At 37.4% G+C, this 20356-nt stretch overlaps 1 protein-coding gene and 1 long non-coding RNA gene across 4 annotated transcripts in view; both read left to right on the forward strand.

The window, feature by feature from the left end:
• Nucleotides 1-20356, forward strand: part of LOC122535538 (mucin-17-like) — a 236699-nt gene that overhangs the window by 37324 nt on the left and 179019 nt on the right. The window lies entirely within an intron of this gene.
• Nucleotides 1-20356, forward strand: part of LOC122535603 — a 61314-nt gene that overhangs the window by 10221 nt on the left and 30737 nt on the right. Inside the window, exon 2 of the long non-coding RNA XR_006308218.1 lies at nucleotides 3425-3475. This is a non-coding gene — a long non-coding RNA (uncharacterized LOC122535603). The remainder of the gene's footprint in view (nucleotides 1-3424; nucleotides 3476-20356) is intronic.

A 20356-nucleotide genomic window follows, 5' to 3' on the forward strand; every position in this document is an offset into this window, starting at 1 on the left:
GGATGCACTTGGCGACTCAGTTTTCGCTTGGTGTGTGTAACTCGCCGGGGAAATGAACATGGTGAAAATATAGGCGTTTTAAGTTTACGCCTTCTGTATCTTGTTGAAAGAAGAAAAGGGAACTTTACTGGCGCCTGGGGCGTTTATCGCGCGTGAAACGATCGTCGATTCGTTGACAATCGATATATGTTCGCGGACAATATGACGCGTAGCTAGTCGATCGGTTTGTAAAATTTCTAACGCCTCTTACGCTTCCATTCCTGGCTTAGTCTAAGCATAAATTGATAGAATCGTGCGAGGGTTCGAATTGAATTTAATAATGCAAGTGATATAGGACGGAGGTCGTCGGATATCTGTTGCACGAGTTCTAAGAGAAAGTAACGAAACGTTTTATTGTATTTTTTCTTGCGGTAAATACTATGCCGCCTTTATACTCTTGAAACTACAATTATTGTTTCCTTCTTTCTTTTTTTTTTTCGAGGCTTAATGTGAAAAATTGAATATCGCGAAATCTTCTCTAAATATTCCAAATGAGATTCCAAATGAGTTCTAACTCTAACAAGTATAACCGACTATTTTCGTTAAAACCAAGTAATCGTATATTTATAATGTGTGAAGTGTTGATTAAATTGAATATGAAGTCAAAGACAAATAATTACAATCCGTTTCTTGGTAAGATTTGACAAATTCAAGATACCTTGTGAATAATAATAATAACTTTGCAACTTGGCCAGTGCAGTAGCGATCCATGCTAATTGAATTTGAATTTTGGAAAAAATTATACGCAGATGCGAAAGTATCTTGTAGTATTATACAACAGAAGGGAAAATTGCCATTATCCAGATTCGAAATTGTATGATCCAGAGAATATTTATTTGTCAAAACATGGAAGTGATATTGGTCATCAAGGAGAGAAACTTGCAGAAAAAATGTTCGATGTTTCGAACAGAGAAGCAAATTTTTTTCGCGTCGATAGCTGGTAGAAGTGACCTTAGTTTCCATCGAGAGTGAAAGAAAATTTAATTTTCCATCGGCCGTGAAGCCGAGTTCACGGTATGTGGAGGCGCAACTTTTAAAGTCTGGACGCACGAGAGAGTTAGTGAAAGTTCCCGGTTCCGTGCACTTTATTAACGCTCGTCGTTGCCTTTGGAAAAGCGCGTGCACAGCCATTAATTAGAGGCTGCCGACGACCGACATTCTTCTCGATTTTTCGACGCGCAATCCGTGTCGTTAGCTTTCCTCTCGACTTTACCGACCAATGTTTTGTCGCGCCGACCAATGATAATTAATAATTAATCGTTCGTACAACGAACGATTTTATATTGCCGTTAGAAAGTCCCCGGTAGGCGTAGAAGCAGAGTAATTAGCTTGCGAATGGACACCTAAGTTTCCTTTTTTGTCAAGGGAATTAGAAGCGGGTAAACAACTATCGCGTGTCAGAGTGTTAGACTCTTTTTTTTTTTTTTTCTTCACACAGGAGTGTGTTATATAAATGCAATGACAATATAAAAACATGTTTCAAATGGAGCTGCTACGTGTTTCAAGTAGTATGTTTTCCTCAAGTCTGTTGAGTGAGAACACTGTAATAAAACCGATCGCGATCGATCATTTTGATCAATTTGCTCCTTCGTTTTTCACTTGCCAAGAATCTGCTTGGGAAATTCCAATGCAAATGTTTTGCAAACGATGTTTCTTCACGCTTTTCATCGTTGGAGTTTAATGAGTTGTTACGCTCTGAAAATGACTCATACGACGAAGCTGACTCACGAAAGTATTTTTACATTCATTAAAAGAAACTTTTAATAAACGTCTTGAAATTTCGCTAGTACATGAAATTTCAGAATTTAATATAAAAGATGTTCGAATGCTCTCGCGAGTGTGTGTGATATTATCACCTAAAATTGCACTTTAGATCAATTCGGTCTAATAAAAGTGAGTCAGACGAGTGAAATCAGCATTAGCTGGCGATCTAATCGACACAACGCGAAGGTTCTTGTTCATCCTTCCGATTTAGCGAGAAGCTCGTGGCTTAAGAGATAAAAGGATCGACTCGCGCACCGCTGAATTAACCTACATTCTCTCTATCGGCCACGCGGACGCGAAAGTCACGGACGCGTTCCAGATTCGTCACGCAACGCAGGCGTACAACACCGTGTATATCTCCGTTCGTGAGATATCAGGACACTACTTACGCTAGAATTCCATCAGTGACGTTTTGTATCGTGGCTGCACTCCTCCATGGAAAACAAACCGAGAAACTTTTCGAAAGTTCCTCAATTTCGCGATTAATCTCGAACGAATAAATGATTTACTTTGTTAAATTTGTCCAGCGGAAGAAACAAGTATGAATTGCAAGAAAATTACAACACACTCGATCCCGAAGCCTTCAGAACTTTCAGAGTAGCCAAATTCCTTCAAAGTTCCTACAGATCCTCGTCCGAAAAGTGATTAATCTAAGTCTATCGAATAATCTGGATGGATTGTCACGTAGCCAAACCGGTGTCTTCACACTTTGCCAGGCTCGTTAACGGGACTGTAGCTATCGAAAGTAGCTAACGAAAAGGATTTTCGAGCGGCGGGTTCCATCAGCGGAGCAGCAGGGTTTGCGTTTTCGGTCCAATATCCGCGGAGCGGCTATTAATATTGTTTCAAAAGGCGACGCGGTGGTCCCGACACGTGACTGCGAACTGGTTTCGTTGTCGCCTCCGGCCCGATGGGAGACCCTGACACTAACATTCCTCAAGGCTGCCTGTGGGATCGTCCGCGTTGCCCGGAGGCTCCATCGGACCATGACATTGACTTCGAGATGGAAGCCTCGTGAATATGGTAATACCGGGCCTCTCTGCTCTACGCGAAGCGAAACGAAGCGGAGTGAAGTTCGTTTCCCCGGCGATGGCAGCGCGGCGATCCCGCAGAAGCGAACAGCCGCGGGTAGAGTATCGTTCGCTCTTCTTCTTCTTCTTCTTCTTCTTCTTCTTCTTCTCCTCCTCCTCCTCCTCCTCCTCTTCTTCTTCTTCTTCTGCTTCTCCTCGGTTTCGCCACGAGCAGCGAACCTTTATCCGTCTCGGCGTCGTGTTCCCCTATCGGCGTGCCTGGCACATCTCCTCGGCCACCGGATGTTGTCCCCTTTCCTAACCGGCTGCACGTGACTTAGGCAACATAAACTGGGTTTTTAAAGGGCGGCCCGAGCTGTGAACAGGCTAGCCTGCGGCTTCGATTCAAACGTGTACGTGCTGTTTCGTCGCCGTTTCTGCCGTTTTTCTTTTCGGGACGTCGTACACGGAATTGAACGAAATGACAGATATTTTTTTTTTTTCGATTTGGACAGATTTTTTTAAGTTTTGGTTTTACTTTTGGTTGTACGAAATTTAGTAGCTAAGTAACGTTCAAGGTGGATTTATGGGAAATTTTATTTTTGTTACAGGTATGGCGAATTTTATTGCGTAGAGGAGGCAAGACCTCGTCGGATGAGTGTGTAAGTGTTTCGCAACTAATCTCTCTCACCTGTTTTCACTTTTGTTTCGCTGCAAAGCGGAGTACGCGAAAGTTTCCAACATCGATCCTGATCTACTCGTACTACTACCCATAAAAAGTCGGATGCTTCTGCTGTACATGTTACACGTTAATAATAGACCGCGGATTTTTATGCGAACTTCATGAGACCCATCAGAAATGGATAAAATATTTAAAATGCAGCACACGTCATGGCATTTGAAAAATTGTTTCGCACAGGCATCCTCAATCTAATTATTGGTATTTATCATCGGTTACATGCCAATTCGTTTCAATAATTATCGTCTTTCAATCGTTGCGTTCGATCGAGACGTCTCGGTTAGAGGTCTGATATCTACTTTTCTCAGTCACCGATATTTCAACTTCCGCGAAAGTTTCGCGCCGGAACAGAAGGAAGAACACATCCGCGTACTTTCTTTCTGTCGCCATTTGGAAGTTGTCATTACGAAAATCACGATATTCATTCCTGCGTCCTCAACCAGAGCAGAATTCGCTTTCACGCCAGTCCACGTCGACTCTCTTCCTTTCTGCACGCCATTTTTTACTCCGTGATCAATTCCTCGCGGAAAGATCTTTTCATCGTGTTGCGTTAAACGCGACGTGTGCGTTATGCATGGCAATAATCAAACTCTTGTTTGTTGTTGCTCACGATCCCGAATAATTTGTAACGTCGCAGCAATTGCAAAGTGTTGTGCAAATCATCCTTGGCTCGGAATGTGTGCACAGACGAAACGTTCAGATCTTTTATTCGTTGAAAGTGATCCAAGGATTTGTAAGCGCAAAGTCTGGACATCAAAGATGATAAATATTATTGTCGAAGATTTTAAATTTTCGAAATTTAATTCTTCTCCTGAAATGCAATTTCATAGTTTAATTAATTTCATCGTACAAGTGATATTTATAATCAATTCTCGAGAAATGAATGACTTATATCTCAATAGAAAGAAACCTCTAAAAAAAATCCATCCTTTCGTGAACCATTTCGTCCACGTTATCCCTTTCGAGCCATGAATTTTCATTCCCAGACGAAAAGGAATCTTCTAGCCGCCGTCTAATCGCTTCTTCACGCGGACGGGCGCAAAGGCGCGCTATTAACTTTCGATTCGCATGAAATTTCCACAGGCGACTGGCCGGCAACGTCTTAATCTCCTTCCATAAATTCGGCCGAGGGGAAGGGGAGGTGCATAAACGTCAAGTTGGACACGAATCACGTTGGTGTTTTCCCCGTCGTTGGCTCTCTTTGTCTCTGCTTCATCCCTGTCGCGTCATTTCTCGCATCGTCGGTGCACGCGACGGAGATCGCGCTTGCCCGCGTACTACACCGTGCATTACAAGCTCGGATTCCTGGCTGACCTATGACCTACGAACGATGTCGGCCGATGTCGTACGCGGGGATAACGTTAGTGGTCGCTATAATTCGAGCACGAGCTCGGCCACAGGCGCGGATCGCAGAACTCTTGGCTCTTCGGCCAAGAGTCTGGACGAAGGAGAGGCTCTCGAGCGTCGTCGAAAGAGCGAACGACGTGCTACATGGGAGCTCGTTACCGCGAGAAAGAGCCGGGACGCGTTTCTCTCGGTTGCGAGAAGCGAGCCGCCGTGAGCCGAGCAGTAAGGAACTGCCACGCTCGCTGCCTACCTGATCCCACGAGCAGATTTATTGGCGCGCGGGAAACTAATGGTAACACTCACGAGGGATTCCTCCGGGATGGCACGCCGCGTCGTGCGCGCAAGGCCCTCGCCTCTTCGCCACATCTCTCAACGAACGTGCAGACCGTGGAATCCTGTTCGTACGAACTTTCCGGGGGACAAATAGGAGGATCTGTGTCTTTAATATTTACACTTGCACGTTCTTCGTATTACATGTATTTTTATATACGTATACCTTGTTATGTTACTTTAGTATAGTACACGTACTGTATTATATGCCTAATTCAGGGAATTCTTTCATATGAACTGTCCTAACAGAGTTTCCTAAATAGTTTGTACATGGCTTTGAACGGCTTGGTGTATTGACATTGGGGGTATATCGTGAAATAGGTGTTAAAAAATTGAAGATCTGCGTTTTTAATATGTGTATTAAATACAAATATTAATACTTGTATGTTCTCAGCATTATACGTATTTTTATATACATATGTATTGTATGCATCTGTATTAAATACAAATATTAATACTTGTATGTTCTCAGTATTATACGTACTTTTATATACATATGTATTGTATGCATCTGTATTAAATACAAATATTAATACTTGTATGTTTCTCAGTATTATACGTATTTTTATACACACATGTTTTTTTAGGTTAGGTTTCGTCTGCGTCTTCTAGCCCATTCTTAGAATTCTTTTGTATGAATTTTCCGAGGGACAAATAGTTTATACGTGACTTTGAACGTGAATTTGTTGTCAAAGTGCGTGAAATACGTATTAAGAAATTGAGAACCCGTGTTTTTAATATTTACACTTGTTCTCGTTACATGTATTTTTATATTATAATATTGTAGGTCCTTTAAGTTTAATGTGCGTCTTCTAATTCAAGGAATCCTTTCGTGTATCTAGTATGAACTTTGCAGGAGACAAAATAGTTTATACGTAATTCTGAATGTGAATTAAAATACATGAAACGGGCAGTTGAGAAGTTGAGAATTTATGTTTTTAATATTTACTCTTGTACATTTTTAATATTATATGTATTTTTATATACACATATATCATATGTCTTTTAGCTTTAATATTCATTTCCTAATTCAGAGAATTCTCGAATAGATTAGAGACGAACGATTTTTACTATGACAAATTTTATTGAACGAAGTACGTTTCTGTTTCTCTACACGCGGTTGTCAAATATTATATTGTACGTCATTTGTATTCGAATGATCTTCCATTCGCGAAATGGACAAAAGGTCGTTGATTTCGTAATATATCACAGATATGTTTCTTCGACTGGATAAATTATTACCGTCAGCTGGATTTCGTACTAGATTCGGTGACTAACGGTCGACGATTGCGTTACTGGAACGCATAAATAAATCGAGAAACAGGTTCACGAGAGGAAATGAGTATATTATCTATCGCAAAAAAAAAAAAAAAGGAAACGTCTGTCTTAACATTGGTAACGAGACAACAACGTAATCTTGCGAATACCTTACGTGAAATCGATGACGGTTCCCTTGGAATATGATCGAACGTGTGGATCTGTTTAACTGACAGATTTATCTCGTGCAACGTAGACCGCATAAATCGCGAACATTCTCCACGGCAGATTATTCGCAACGCAACCAGTTTGGTGGGGCGTGTGATTAATGCCGCTAATGATTTAGTTGAGACTCGCCTCGATTAAAAAAAAAAAAAACAACTCGCTGATTTCTATTCAAATCGGTTGGACATCGATTTTTACCGCCGCGAGAAATTCCTTCGATTGAAAGAAACGATCGGCCAGAACGTGGGAACGTTTCTAACTTCTTTTTTCATTTAATATTATCCTGATACGTTAAGTCATCGCTTCGATCGCGCTCGCAAGAATTCTAATGCACACCGCGTTAATTTCATGGTTGCGTGCGTACTCGTTCGATTATACGTATGTAGGTACATTAGCCCGAAAGTATTTGAATACCACTTACTATATTTACGTATCACAAAACAACTTTTATATCTGCATTTTATTACGCCGTTAAATGAAACAGTAATGAAACACGACTATCATGATCACGTTCAAAGTTAATGGAAACGTTCGTAAAAAACGTTTGGGTGATATTTACGAAGGATATCTCAAGCAAAAACTTGATGTACAGTACATAAATAAGAATCTTAAACAGATGGTGGATACGCTTTCACGAAATACCGAGCTTTGTTACGTAATAAGTCATTCATTATGGAAATAACAGTATAATCGTGACAGTCGCGTCTCGTAACTAAAGTTCTATCGAAACTTCAAAATATGGAAATGTAACGCAGTTGGAATGTTCGAATGCTCTCGCGAGCCAGGCCACGCGAACTCGAATGGATTATCACGCGAGCAAAACTCGAATCAGGGATAATTTCCCAACGGATGACCGTCTGTTATTCTAACAGACGTGATAACAATATATTGCGCATTATACAGACACTCGGAGCAAAAGGATTTCCACGATGGCGCGCGCTATGAATACGAAATATCGCAAAAATTAAAACCAGTTCCCTTTTCGAGCCGAGGGCCGATATCTCTGCGGTATCGTGCAAAGTACTATTCATAATATTCCATCACTTGGAAATACCTCATCCATTCCCGTCTTCCCTCGGGCGCCTCCATTATCCTTAATTATCCGTAGCTAGCGACCGTGCAACAAAACTCTTCCTTCCTCTCTCCTTCACTCTTGGAAGAACGCTTGGAAGGGCGTCTGCTTTTCCAGGCCCTTTAGCATGCACGAGAAATATCGTGGATGCTAGTGGCCCTTCGACGATAAACCGATGGCCTTCTAAGCGTCGATAAATTTCAACCTAGCTGGCTGCAGAAATTAACTTTGCTAGATGGCCGATTTCCGGCTTTGTACAATGCGCGTTGACTATATCGGATCGATAAAGAAATGTAGAGTAAAGATTGATAAAAAAATTTATTTAAGGATTATCGACCTTTGAAACTTATCGTTGGGTTATAGGTGACTGTGATATCCAATTTTGAGTATTGTGATGAGATAAAATTAAATTAAAAGCTTCGAAACTAAGAGTAGTTTATGAAATAAATGTACTATATATTTTTATATTTTATATTTTATATTTTATATTTTATATTTTTATTTTTATTTTTATTTTTATTTTTATATTTTATATTTTTATTTTTATATTTTATATTTTATATTTCTATTTTTATATTTTATATTTTATATTTTATATTTTTTAATATTTTTATATTATTATAAATATATATCGAAATTTAGTGAAGTCATCGAAACGTTATGTAGGAACGGATTAAAGGAGCACGAGGTCAGTTTCATTTCATGTTAATATCGAGCGATATATATGCACGATATACATAGGTATTTACAACATTTCGTTATTCCGGAACGGCTTCTCCAACCATGGTTTGTGCCAGCTTGCGCAAGTTCATTATTCTTAATTATCTGCAACCAGTTCTAGCGAAACAGCGGACGGAACAGGTTTTTCGGATACGGCGTAACCTTTCCGACTGGATTGAAATAAAATTCTTCGTCAATGCTCCCGATGTTAAGGGCAAGGTGAGAGATAAAATCGTCGTAATACGATTACAACCATTCACTGACATACTTTAACGACTCTGTGTTAATTCCCCGGGCACGTGCGCTTTAATCTTTCCATTTTTACTACAAACAGTTTCATTACATATTTGGCTCGTCCTTTTCTTTCAAATTTAACCAAAGATTTTGATTGAATGCAATGTTTCCTCAAATTGTTAGTTATTTCCAAGCGTTGTAAGTAATGATCACCTGTGGCATTGAAACGAATCGAAAAACACAACCTAGTGCTTCTGCAAGATATACTTTTCTTCTTCTTCATGCACGAGTATGTACTTTTCAACTGAACAAAGTTGTGAAAAATTCTTCCACGGTCGCTATTTGTTACGATATCACGTTTATATCTATGGTTAATTATTTTATAATTTTTGCAATAATAGGGAACAAACGAAGAAATATCACAAAAGATATTCAGAGATTTGTAATTTAGATTTCTCACGAAACTATACGTTTACTCAATTAAATCTTATCTACGAAATTTCTAATCTTTATAGTAGTCTTTAGTCTGTCTCTAATCAATGTAAATACGATTGATCAATTTAATTTTTCATCTTGCGAACATCGTCAAAATTTCAACCGGTTTTAGTAACTTCTTTCCTGAATTAATTTAAACACATCGATTTCTGTTGAATGTATCAATCATCCCTTCATTGGTGTAATTTAAAGGACACTCGCAATGAGACAAATCTTCAAATATAATGCTATCAATTTTCCCACCCTGAATATTCCATCCTAGAAAGAATATTCTCTGTTTTTGATAATCTTGAATTCGTTTTCTTCAAAGATTTTACATCGTGCAAAGGGAAAGTGGGGAAGTACAGGTTTTTCCTCCAAACTATCCATCGTAATTTCGAAGATTGCAGTCTCCACTTTGAAACGATCCCTTAAAATTTGTTGCACGATCTTTTCCACCACGACCCGCTGCCCCATTAAGGACGCGTGTTCCAGAAACGAATTAAGGTAGCTGGTCGTGTAAAACGTCACGAGTTATGAGCTTTTACCTTAACTGGGGCCATTCATCATCGCAGCGGCCGGCGTTAAAAGGCAAAACTTCCGATGACCTCCCGCGTTGAAATCGGTCCTGGAACGGGAAGCGGCGCCCATATCCGGCAAGAAACAGCTTTCGTCGTCGTCCACAATGCAGCCGAAAGCGTACTGTAATCCATTGTGTTGCGTCCCCGTTTCGAGAAACCGTGCTCATTCCTGCAATCGCGCTTGGTGTTACGACGTTGCCTCTTTCGATCGCGATAAACCGGGTGGGATGGAGGGGAAAAATTTCGCTCGTCAACGCCCTTGGATCCGCCAGATTTGCCGATTTCATTTCACAGTAGAGAACGAAATCGGTGCTCCCTGTTCCGTGACCGTTCGTGCACACACGTGGAATACGTGCACGAATAATTATGCTTTTTCGTCTGGTTCGCGCAAGGTCAACGTCAATTCACGTGCGGCCACCTTTCGTTTTTTGTTCTTTTCCTCTTGCTTCGCACGATCTGCTCGCGTGCACGTGCCTCCGCATAGCGTTCGTTCAATTATCAACTGGTTGTGAACAACTAATGGATTAGATACATATTTCTAATATACTAACAAATGCACGATATGAAATTTATGTAACTGGAAATGTGAACAGGAACTTTTAATTTGAAAGTAAACTACACCAGAAAATATTTACGTTGTACGTATGACATCGTGAATCGTTTTTAATTATTAATTAATTTATAATTTATTTACTATAAATTACTTTTATTAATTCTTAATCAATTTATTATTTATTTGCTATAAATTATTTTTTAATTATTAATTAATTTATTATTTAAAGTATTAATTTAATTATTAATTAGTACTATAATACTATAATTATTAGTTACAACTTCTGGTAAAGAAGTTTAAATATTAATTAATTTATTATTTATTATAATATTAATTTAATTATTAATTAGTACTATAATACCATAATTATTAGTTACAACTTCTGGTAAAAAAGTTTAAATATTAATTAATTTATTATTTATTATAGTATTAATTTAATTATTAATTAATACTATAATACATAATTATTTGTTACAACTTCTGGTAAAGAAGTTTAATTAATATTAATTAATTTATTATTTATTATAGTATTAATTTAATTATTAATTAATACTATAATACCATAATTATTAGTTACAACTTCTGGTAAAGAAGTTTAAATATTAATTAATTTATTATTTATTATAGTATTAATTTAATTATTAATTAGTACTATAATACCATAATTATTAGTTACTACTTCTGGTAAAGAAGTTTAAATATTAATTAATTTATTATTTATTATAGTATTAATTTAATTATTAATTAGTACTATAATACCATAATTATTAGTTACTACTTCTGGTAAAGAAGTTTAAATATTAATTAATTTATTATTTATTATAGTATTAATTTAATTATTAATTAGTACTATAATACTATAATTATTAGTTACAACTTCTGGTATAAAGCGAACGTAAGTTTTTGATAGAAGATTGTGTACGATACAGACTGATGTAATATAACGATGCAATTAGTATAACAATTGTCGTAGGGTTAAAGACCCATCCTAATCACCCGTCCGAATCACTTTTTTATTTCAGTCCTTTCATTCATTTTATTTTGATACATTTCATAGTCAGATCACGATTTAGTTTACTCTAAATAGCTTCTCTTCCTCGGCGAAGCGTACTATCTGGCGCAGCGATCCGTTTGGAAAAAGCGAAAGCAGCGTAATGCGAAAGTACGTGAGGTCCACTCCGAGCGAGCAACCTATCGATCCAATGATCTAAATTAGCTCTCGAGTGGCCGTGAATCACCTGCGTCAAATAGCTTTGCACGTAGACCGGATAATTTTCTGTTGTTCTTCAAGCCCACAAAGTTTTTTTCTCTCTTTTTTTTTTTTATCTTGATGGAACGTGTAATTTCAGAGAAACGTTTAACACGTACGGCGTTGTCGACCATCTCGCTAATCGAGATTTTACGGGACTTGCGGCAATTATGTTTTAATGAAAAGATGCTAAGCGAAATTCGGGTTTAAACGATGAACATCAAGAATTTTCTCATCGGTTATTTCCTTGAATCTAAAAAAAATTTGATTAAACAGCTTTTACGATACGTAAGAAAGATATGAAACGTAAAGTATGTTACATTAATCTGAGATTGTAGCTACTCGCAGTGATAAAAAGTTTGAAGAGAAACGACGGCCATGAAGATTTTTTTCTTTTTTTATCGAATATTTCTCTGAACTCAAAGAATCACTTAGATCGTTTTTCCTTTCTTCAGGCGTGAGAAGCACTGTAGCAATCAAATACTAGCCACTAATCTGTGATTCTACAAAACCTGTGAAATAGTAAAAATATAGTAATACTGTATAATACTGTAAACCTGTACAATAGTAAAAATTTTTAGAGAAACGCTTGTTCAATTACAAACTCGAACATCTTTCTACCAAGTATTTCTCTGAACTTGGAAAGTTATTTAGACAATTTTCACGACACGCGAGGAAAATAACGAAACATGAGATAGATGCACGTCGTAGAAGTAGCTTTGCCTATCGAGAAGTTTCACTTGCAAAATAGGGAACAGCGAAATACGAGCATCGCCCACTCTCGAATTCTATTGAAAATCCAGTCGCAGCCCAGTCCATTCCCACGGTTCGTAATGATTTATTTTCGAAAAGCGCATAAAGGTTACGCGCGCGAGGCAACGTTGCTCGCTGGGCAGCCGAGTTTTAGATCGATTGAATTAAGGATTGGCTTAAGAATTCGTTTCGCGAATGTTTTACGTCGTTCATGTAGCGAGAATTGATATCTGCTGGTTAACAAATGCGGTAGCCGGGGAATTTCATTCAGCCACGCGCGTCGAATTCTGATGAATGGAAAGGATCGTGCTGGATGCAAGTCTGGTAGGGAGTCTCGAAGTGTATTTTTAGAGCGGAATTTCTTTGGCTATGAAATCTTCGGTCCTCACTCCGAGTTTTCGATATTTATTCCACTCGAGTTCCTCTGAAGAACGCTTTCAACAATACATCGTACGACACGAAATCATGCAACAATCTTTAGAAATCAGGTTAACGATCGTCATTCGTCTGTGTACATGAATCGTTTTCAGAATTTTTCCATTGAACACACGAGCGCAGAAATTGTTGAAATGGATGTACCCAGAATTACCACGAAATTCATACATTGCGATAAACAACGTTGCAACAATTCATGTAATTTATGTAAGTGAATCTCTCTCAGTTAATTAATTGAATGTTTATGACACGAGAAATATCGTTAATGATCTCTGTAACACAATGTGATGAGAAATTAAATTCACCAAGCAACACTTCTGCGTTTACCGATTTTCCGATGTATAAATTCCAAAGTATAAATACGTGTTTGCATTTTCCTCCGTACCCGATTCCATTCTTCGTGTCCGTGAGCCGTCTACGTGTGGTCCGTTCGCAAGCTCGTTTCCTATTCCTCTTGTTCCCCGCAACAAACGAGCTACAATACGGTACAAACCTCCTCCATCGGATGGCCTCCGCGGCTTCGTGCTTCGTTCTCGTTGTCAGAGCAGGTCGACGGTCCTGCTGTCGATAAATCATTTCGTACTTGTTATACTTTGTTGCGACCCTCTATCCTATTCCCCTTTCCTCCTTTCCGCAGCGTTGAAGAATGCAACCCGAGGGGGGGGAATCGAGGATGCGCATCGTGGCGGCGTGACTATGCGGAAGAGCAACAAGATGATACGTTATTTGATTTGTGGCTTTGAATGCCGCGAGTAAGCTCCGGCCGTGTTTGCGTAAGCACGCGTTAAGCCGACTTCGCCATAGATTCACCGACGTTCGCTAGCTACTTGTTGTAAACGCCTGCAAATGTCGGGATAATCGTTTGATTCGATATCCCTCCACGGATCATCGCATTGTTGCTCTCGCGAGTTAAGCTTCTTTTCATTTCGTCGTGTGTACGTTGTACGGCGGATGAAATGTTGCTAGGATTATTAGCAACCTTGCGAGATACCGGACTTTGCAACTTTTCGAGTGATTTCTTTTGAATTGTCACGAATACCTTCACACACGGGGCCTTTAGGTGAATCGCGTTTCCTTGAGAGTTTCCAAGGATCAATCAAAGTTTATTGTGCGTACAATTTCAGAGCCGCTCTTGAAAATTCGCACACTCTTTGTTTGACACTAGAACTATCGACGAGAAAGTTGTATAATTTAAATGAGATATTTAATATATAACTAGTTATATATTTTTATATTTTATATGTGACTAGTTATATATTTTTATAGTTATATAATTTAAGTTATATATTTTTTATACAAATTCAAAAATTTTAATAAACTTTTTTATAATAATTATAAAAATAAGAATATTTCCATTTCATAATTGAATAATTTTTCGTTATGAAAAATCATCATGATAATAAATTTTTTTTATCAACAATTATAAAATTTATTCCTATTATATTTTTTGTCATTTTATAAATTTTTGCTTAAATTTAATTATTTTATTAATTTCAAATAGAATTCTTATATCAATTTATATTAATATTAATTTTTCTTTGAAAAAATTATTTGTATATTTTTATATAACTTAAATTTTATATTAAATAACTTATATATTAATGTTTATATAACTTAAATTACATTTTTACATATTTTTATATTAAGTTATATAATTCAAGTTATATATTTTAGGTTAATACAACAAAGAACACAAGCTTCCATTAATATATTTTATTAAAAATCACTCAAATGTATAAAATTTCCATAGAAAGCTATCAAGATTGATCACTTTAACCGCTTTGATAGTTCTAGCGTTAAAAAATGTATAAAATTTCCATATTAAGAAACGCAGGACGTTTCCGATTCAAGGTTGTAGTGCGAGTCTACGTGAAAAAGAAAGAGAAAGAATAAAATTGTTTCCATTCGAAGCTTCGTTTTCGAGAAAATCGAGTTCGAAAGTTTTATTACCGCGCGAAGAGTGGTATTCAGCATAGTGAATACGTGGCATCGGACGATACACGGATGCAGCGTTTATCGCTATCGCAAGGTTAGAAACCTTGATGGCGACGCGTTACCGCGGGCTGTTTAACGATCATCGATCGGATCGGAAAGCAGCAATCGTTTCATAATGGACGTGATCGATGGTGGAACGCGAGATCCTGTCGACGAGGCGCGTCCTGATCCGCGGGAGGCCACGAACCCTCGCGGAGGGAAAAGGGAATTTGCAAAAAAGGGACACGTGGGCGCGGGGGAGGTCCATCAGCATTGCAAATCGGGCAGCCGTTTAGCTCACGCTCGCCGATTTCCCGGGAAAGACGTGACACGTTACGCGCCAGGCTTCTTAATTAATCGTGATCTCATGCATCACGTTTCAGGTATTTAACACCGATCGCCGAGAGGTTTATAAATCCTCGTGGCAGTCGCGTGAATTTTATCTTGGCCTTAACGAAAGAATATGTGGCTGGACTAGCGTTGTGGGAACGAGAGAATTCGTGTGGGTGACGATTCCATTGATTGCGAATCGATGGAACGTTTATGGCAGAGTGTTGGTGGTCAGAGAGAATACACGTGGATGTTTTGACATGTTAGATACCATTCGAAAATTTGACTGTATGCGTGACAGGAATGCGTGTCGCGCGTGTGAGATTTATAAGATTGTGGTATGATCAAGGAAGCGAGAGGTGTGGTTTCAGTGTGTTTCGAAGGTGAACTTTATTTTATTATTAAACACAGCTTTTGTTATTTTATTTCATTCCAATTGGGTAAAGACTTTCAGTATTCAATGCTGATTAAATGTTGATTAAATTTTTGTTGATAGCCCACCAGATAATGTGCGAGACAGATTGAACGAACCTGAATTTAAAAGATTCTTCTTAACCAATAAAGTGACAGCTCTCCTGACAAACGAACAGAATCATTTTCGTCGTGTCAGCGTAAAAGTTTTGCAAAGAGTTATGTAACACTTTTCTCCAAATATTCGTGATCGCAGATACGACGAGTGATATAGTACCAATAAAATTCTAAACGATGTATTTGTTTCGACGAATGGTAATTATCACGTCAACAGGGAGTTGGCGACTGGTTACAGAAAAGTATCATCGATCGTATCATTAGCTTCCAAGGATTTACTCTAGTCCCACAAACTTATCCTCCGTTCACCGTATTCCGGCAGATCGACAAGAATCTGTCGAGATTCGATCTCACCTCTTCTTCCAGTCACCAGCTAAACGATAGTTACATGGCGCAATATTCTTCCATGTCTCATAATTCTCTCAGAAACATTTCGATTGGAATTTATCGACCGCTTTGTATCTGGATCGATCATTTCAATTCTTGGGGACGCGCTCGATGGAAAGCCTGCACTCACTGTTACAATTGTACAATTATTGTGCAAGCTTTGGAACAAATAAGTGACCGACTAATAAATGAAATATTGCACAATTTGTGTTTCGTGTCCAACGATGAATCGGAACTCCATGTTATTTAGCACATTCTGATAGAATATACTATAATGAAATCCATTGAATAGGAAGCGAGGTATTTTTCAATTTGTTTCAAATCGCAGCTGAGAGCGAGTTTCAAATTCTGAGTCTGTGCATTGAAAAGAATCGTTTCAAAGCTGAATGAATGAAACTCTATGTAGCTCATGGTTGCAGTAGAATCGAAACTGTGCCTGTTTTCAATCGAAGCGAGTTTCTACGTGGGTCTGCGTAGGTTCCTTGTAATATATCGACCTGTTGAGACGCGTGACAACGTTAAGTACCCCAACGAGATGAATACGTGTGTATTTCCTCTGGCTGTTTAGTAGACCGGGATCACTGATGACTGACGCAATTTGTATTCGTTGCTGTAACAGTCCCGCACCTTGGGCCCAACGCTCACGACCAGACGTTCGAATTTATCTCCTCGTTCATACACGAAAACTGGCTCCGCGTATTTCCGTATTCTTCGAGAAAATTACTAAAGGCGCAGATCTCGCCAATAAATTTCCACACAGTTAGAAACATTCAACTGAACTTTCAAAATTCTTTAGTTGAAGACCGCACAGAAAAAGAAGGGAAACATAAGTAGGTTCACTCGCGTTGATTTTCCGATTTTTATGTGAAACGAGAAACAATCTGTGGTTTTCAGTTTAAAATATATAAAATGTATTTAATAAATTATAATTATAAAATATGTAATACATATAAAATTATATGTATTTTAAAATATATATATATATTTAATATATATATATAAAATAAATATAAAATAAATTATAATTATAAAATATGTGATACATTTATTTTATATATATAATATATGTAAAATAAATTATAATTATAAAATATGTAGTACATATAAAATTATATGTATTTTAAAATATATATAAAATATATTTAACATGTATATAAAATAAATTATAATTATAAAATATACAATACAAAATTATATGTATTTTAAAAAATATATATAAAATATATTTAATACATATATAAGCTAAATTATAATTATAAAATATACAATACATATAAAATTATATACATTTTAAAATACAATTTATCAACAATTTATTAATCTCCGTTCGTTTGAAGATTTCAAAGTGGGAGCACTAACATTGTATATAGATTCGTTCGGAACGCAAGCAGGAATTTTAATCGCGGTTCATTTGTATCGATCGGTGATCGATGACCGTAATAAATCCCATTGAAGCGACGTCGCGCGAGTTTTCGATGATCGCCGAGGTCGGGAATCAGTCAAGGTTTGTTCAGGCCATTCTTTTCTCTTTTTTTTTTCGCGGCGTTTCGTTCTTTTCTTCCGTGGCAACGAGTTCATTTGTACACCGTCGAACAATAGGTCCCAACGTATTCGCGGGGCATTGATTAATGATTGACGACGCGTTCCTGCATGGCAGCCATTGTTCTTCGCGCAATGAAAAAGGTCACGATATCGAAAGTGTTCCTTTCCAGTCGGCCGAAAGTCCATCTCTTTGTGATGGATGGCACGTCCGTTTAATGAAACGTTTATAAGTATTTGTATCTATTTGTACATGTGAAACTTTGCTTAAACTTTAATCGCACTTCCATGTTAAGTTCCAATTTTACAAAAGATTCCACAAAACTTTATCAAGTTCGAGTTGTTAGTGTCTACTTCTAGTTTCAGTTATCACATCGCATACGTAGGTAATGTAAAGTTTAAATAAACTCTTATTCATTGTGAGAAGACTTTGACTTGTACAATACAGTAAAAATTGCGTTAAGTAAAATTCTTTTACATTTTTTTGAAAGCTTGAAACACTAACGAAATTGAGATAGTATAAATTAAATAATTGTCGCTAACAATTTAGTTCCATATTAGAAAAATTTAGAAGGTTAGAAAGAGAAAATCACGCAGAAATGATATCAATTATCGATTAGCTTTTCAAATTTATTCTTTTCACGGATTTTAATTTTAATTAATCTTTCTGAAAACGTCCAGACATTATAATTTTTCCCGCATAACGGTTAAGTTGATTTTGAGACACTTTAAGAACGTAACTTTGATAAATTTAGCCTCGAAACATAATTACTCGTTCGAGAAACGCAGAATCGCTTTTCAAATATCCCGCACGAATGTGCAGGTATTACGAGGAATGAGATTTCAGTAATTTGCGCGATTATTCGCATGATGACTCGGAGCACGTGATTGTCAGACGTGCGTTCGGCAAATCGCCAAATTAGAATGGATCGTTATGCCTCAAGGCTATAGAGGATCCATCACAAACGAGCCGTTCAACATCCACGAAACGAATTATTACGGAGATGCGAATCGGGAGACCGCAATTGTGGGTGCTATTACATACGTGAATCTGTATTTACTCGTGTGTGGAAAAAGTTGAAACATCTGCCCGACTAGAAAAATTCTTTTGTTCGTGCAGAGAGACGAGACACGTTACATGTTGCCTTCGCTCATACGAGACGTGTTATTTAAGATAAATTGCAGAGGATAATTTTAGGAAGCGACCCTGATAGGAAAATCTTCTGTCGAAGTAAAAGCATAATTTTTCATTTAAAGCAATAAAGCACGTCGTAAATGTAAATTACAGCCGGGTTGGCGAGGTAAAATAAATACAGAGGCAGATAAATCTGATTTAAATTCACGTTATATACATCGAAATATTGAGAAAGAGTAAAGAGAGAAGGAACGACCTATAATTGTACAGATGGTGCGATTTAAAAACGCATCAGTGTTCGAATTCGATTGCGTGGTACGATTTTAGGTTGTGTCACGTTTTTCTTGAAGGGACAGAACAGTTTGAAGCGGCCTAAAAATTACGAAAACTTTGGAGGGCTGGTAAAACAAAAGTACATATTTGATTGACATGAGTTTTTGTGATTTATTTTAACATATCATGAACTATAAAAAGCAACATTAAAAAAGAGAAAAAGAGGACTCTTTTTTAACTTTTTAACGACATCCTTTTACATGACTTTTTTTTACATTGCCTATCGGTGTGCATGATTCCAGCCAAACAGGATTAGTTGCAACAAAAGGGCAAAGAATGTTTAAAAGTAAACAATATTCTCTAGGGATTGACGAACCAACATTTTCATTTTTGTGAAAATTATGAAAATAGCAGCTATTTGTTTTTGATGTATCGAATTTATGCCAAAAATTTCTACGTTTTTTGTTTATATTGTTCGAAATTGTTAGATATTAAAAAATTTGACCGTCAATCCCTAATAAATGTTACGCTAAAGATACGTACCAAGTTTCACAGTAATCGGTTGATTAGATTGCGAGATATCTTGCACACCGTTTCTAAAAATCTAGTTTCGAGAAAAACGCGTTCAAAGTTTCAGAACGTCATTTTTCATATGTATCCTTTACTTATTTTTTTTATTTATATATCGCAGCTCACAGTTCTCACAATTCACAACTAAATTGACTCCAAGTCCCCTAATATTCGATTCACCAAAAGTAATATTTGAATCACACGATTTTCATTTTATAATATACTGCTTAAAGTTGTAAACAGTGATACAAATTTAATTATTTTATATCCGTGGATTTATTATTACACCCCAAAATAAGTCGTTTTAATGACTAGAATCTTTTGTATTTTATTTCTTCATTAATACTTCAAACTACTATTTCAAACAAAAAAAAAACCGATTGTTTGAAAATTTCAAACTGTCCTAACCCCTTAAACATTTCTCTCGAAGAAGAGAGAATCGATTCTTCCTATAGATTTAAAACGTTTCCGAGAATATTCTTTCGCTAAAGGATGTTATCCATCGGAATTATTGGTGAAATTTTTTTAGTGTTTTTTAATCAGAGGATGTTGGTTTATTTGGACAATGTAATGGCGGTGGCACGGTTTCGCGTTATCTCGAGGACCGCTTCCCTCTACGCTCTTTCGACCCGTTATTATCTGCTTTCCGTTTTCCTCGTTATCTCGTTTTATTTTCTCATGGCACCGTGCTCGTGGCGAGGATCTCCGGTCCTAATGAACGCGGCGGACGATGTAGAAATCGTGGGACCGTGCCGCTGATCCGCGGATAGATTATTTTCATCCAAAAGCGGGATACAAAGCCGGGCTACTTTTGGACGCGGCCGAAACGAAATAGAAC

Source organism: Frieseomelitta varia, unplaced genomic scaffold (assembly GCF_011392965.1).
Source record: "Frieseomelitta varia isolate USP_RPSP 00005682 unplaced genomic scaffold, Fvar_1.2 scaffold_152, whole genome shotgun sequence".
Lineage (NCBI taxonomy): Eukaryota > Metazoa > Arthropoda > Insecta > Hymenoptera > Apidae > Frieseomelitta > Frieseomelitta varia.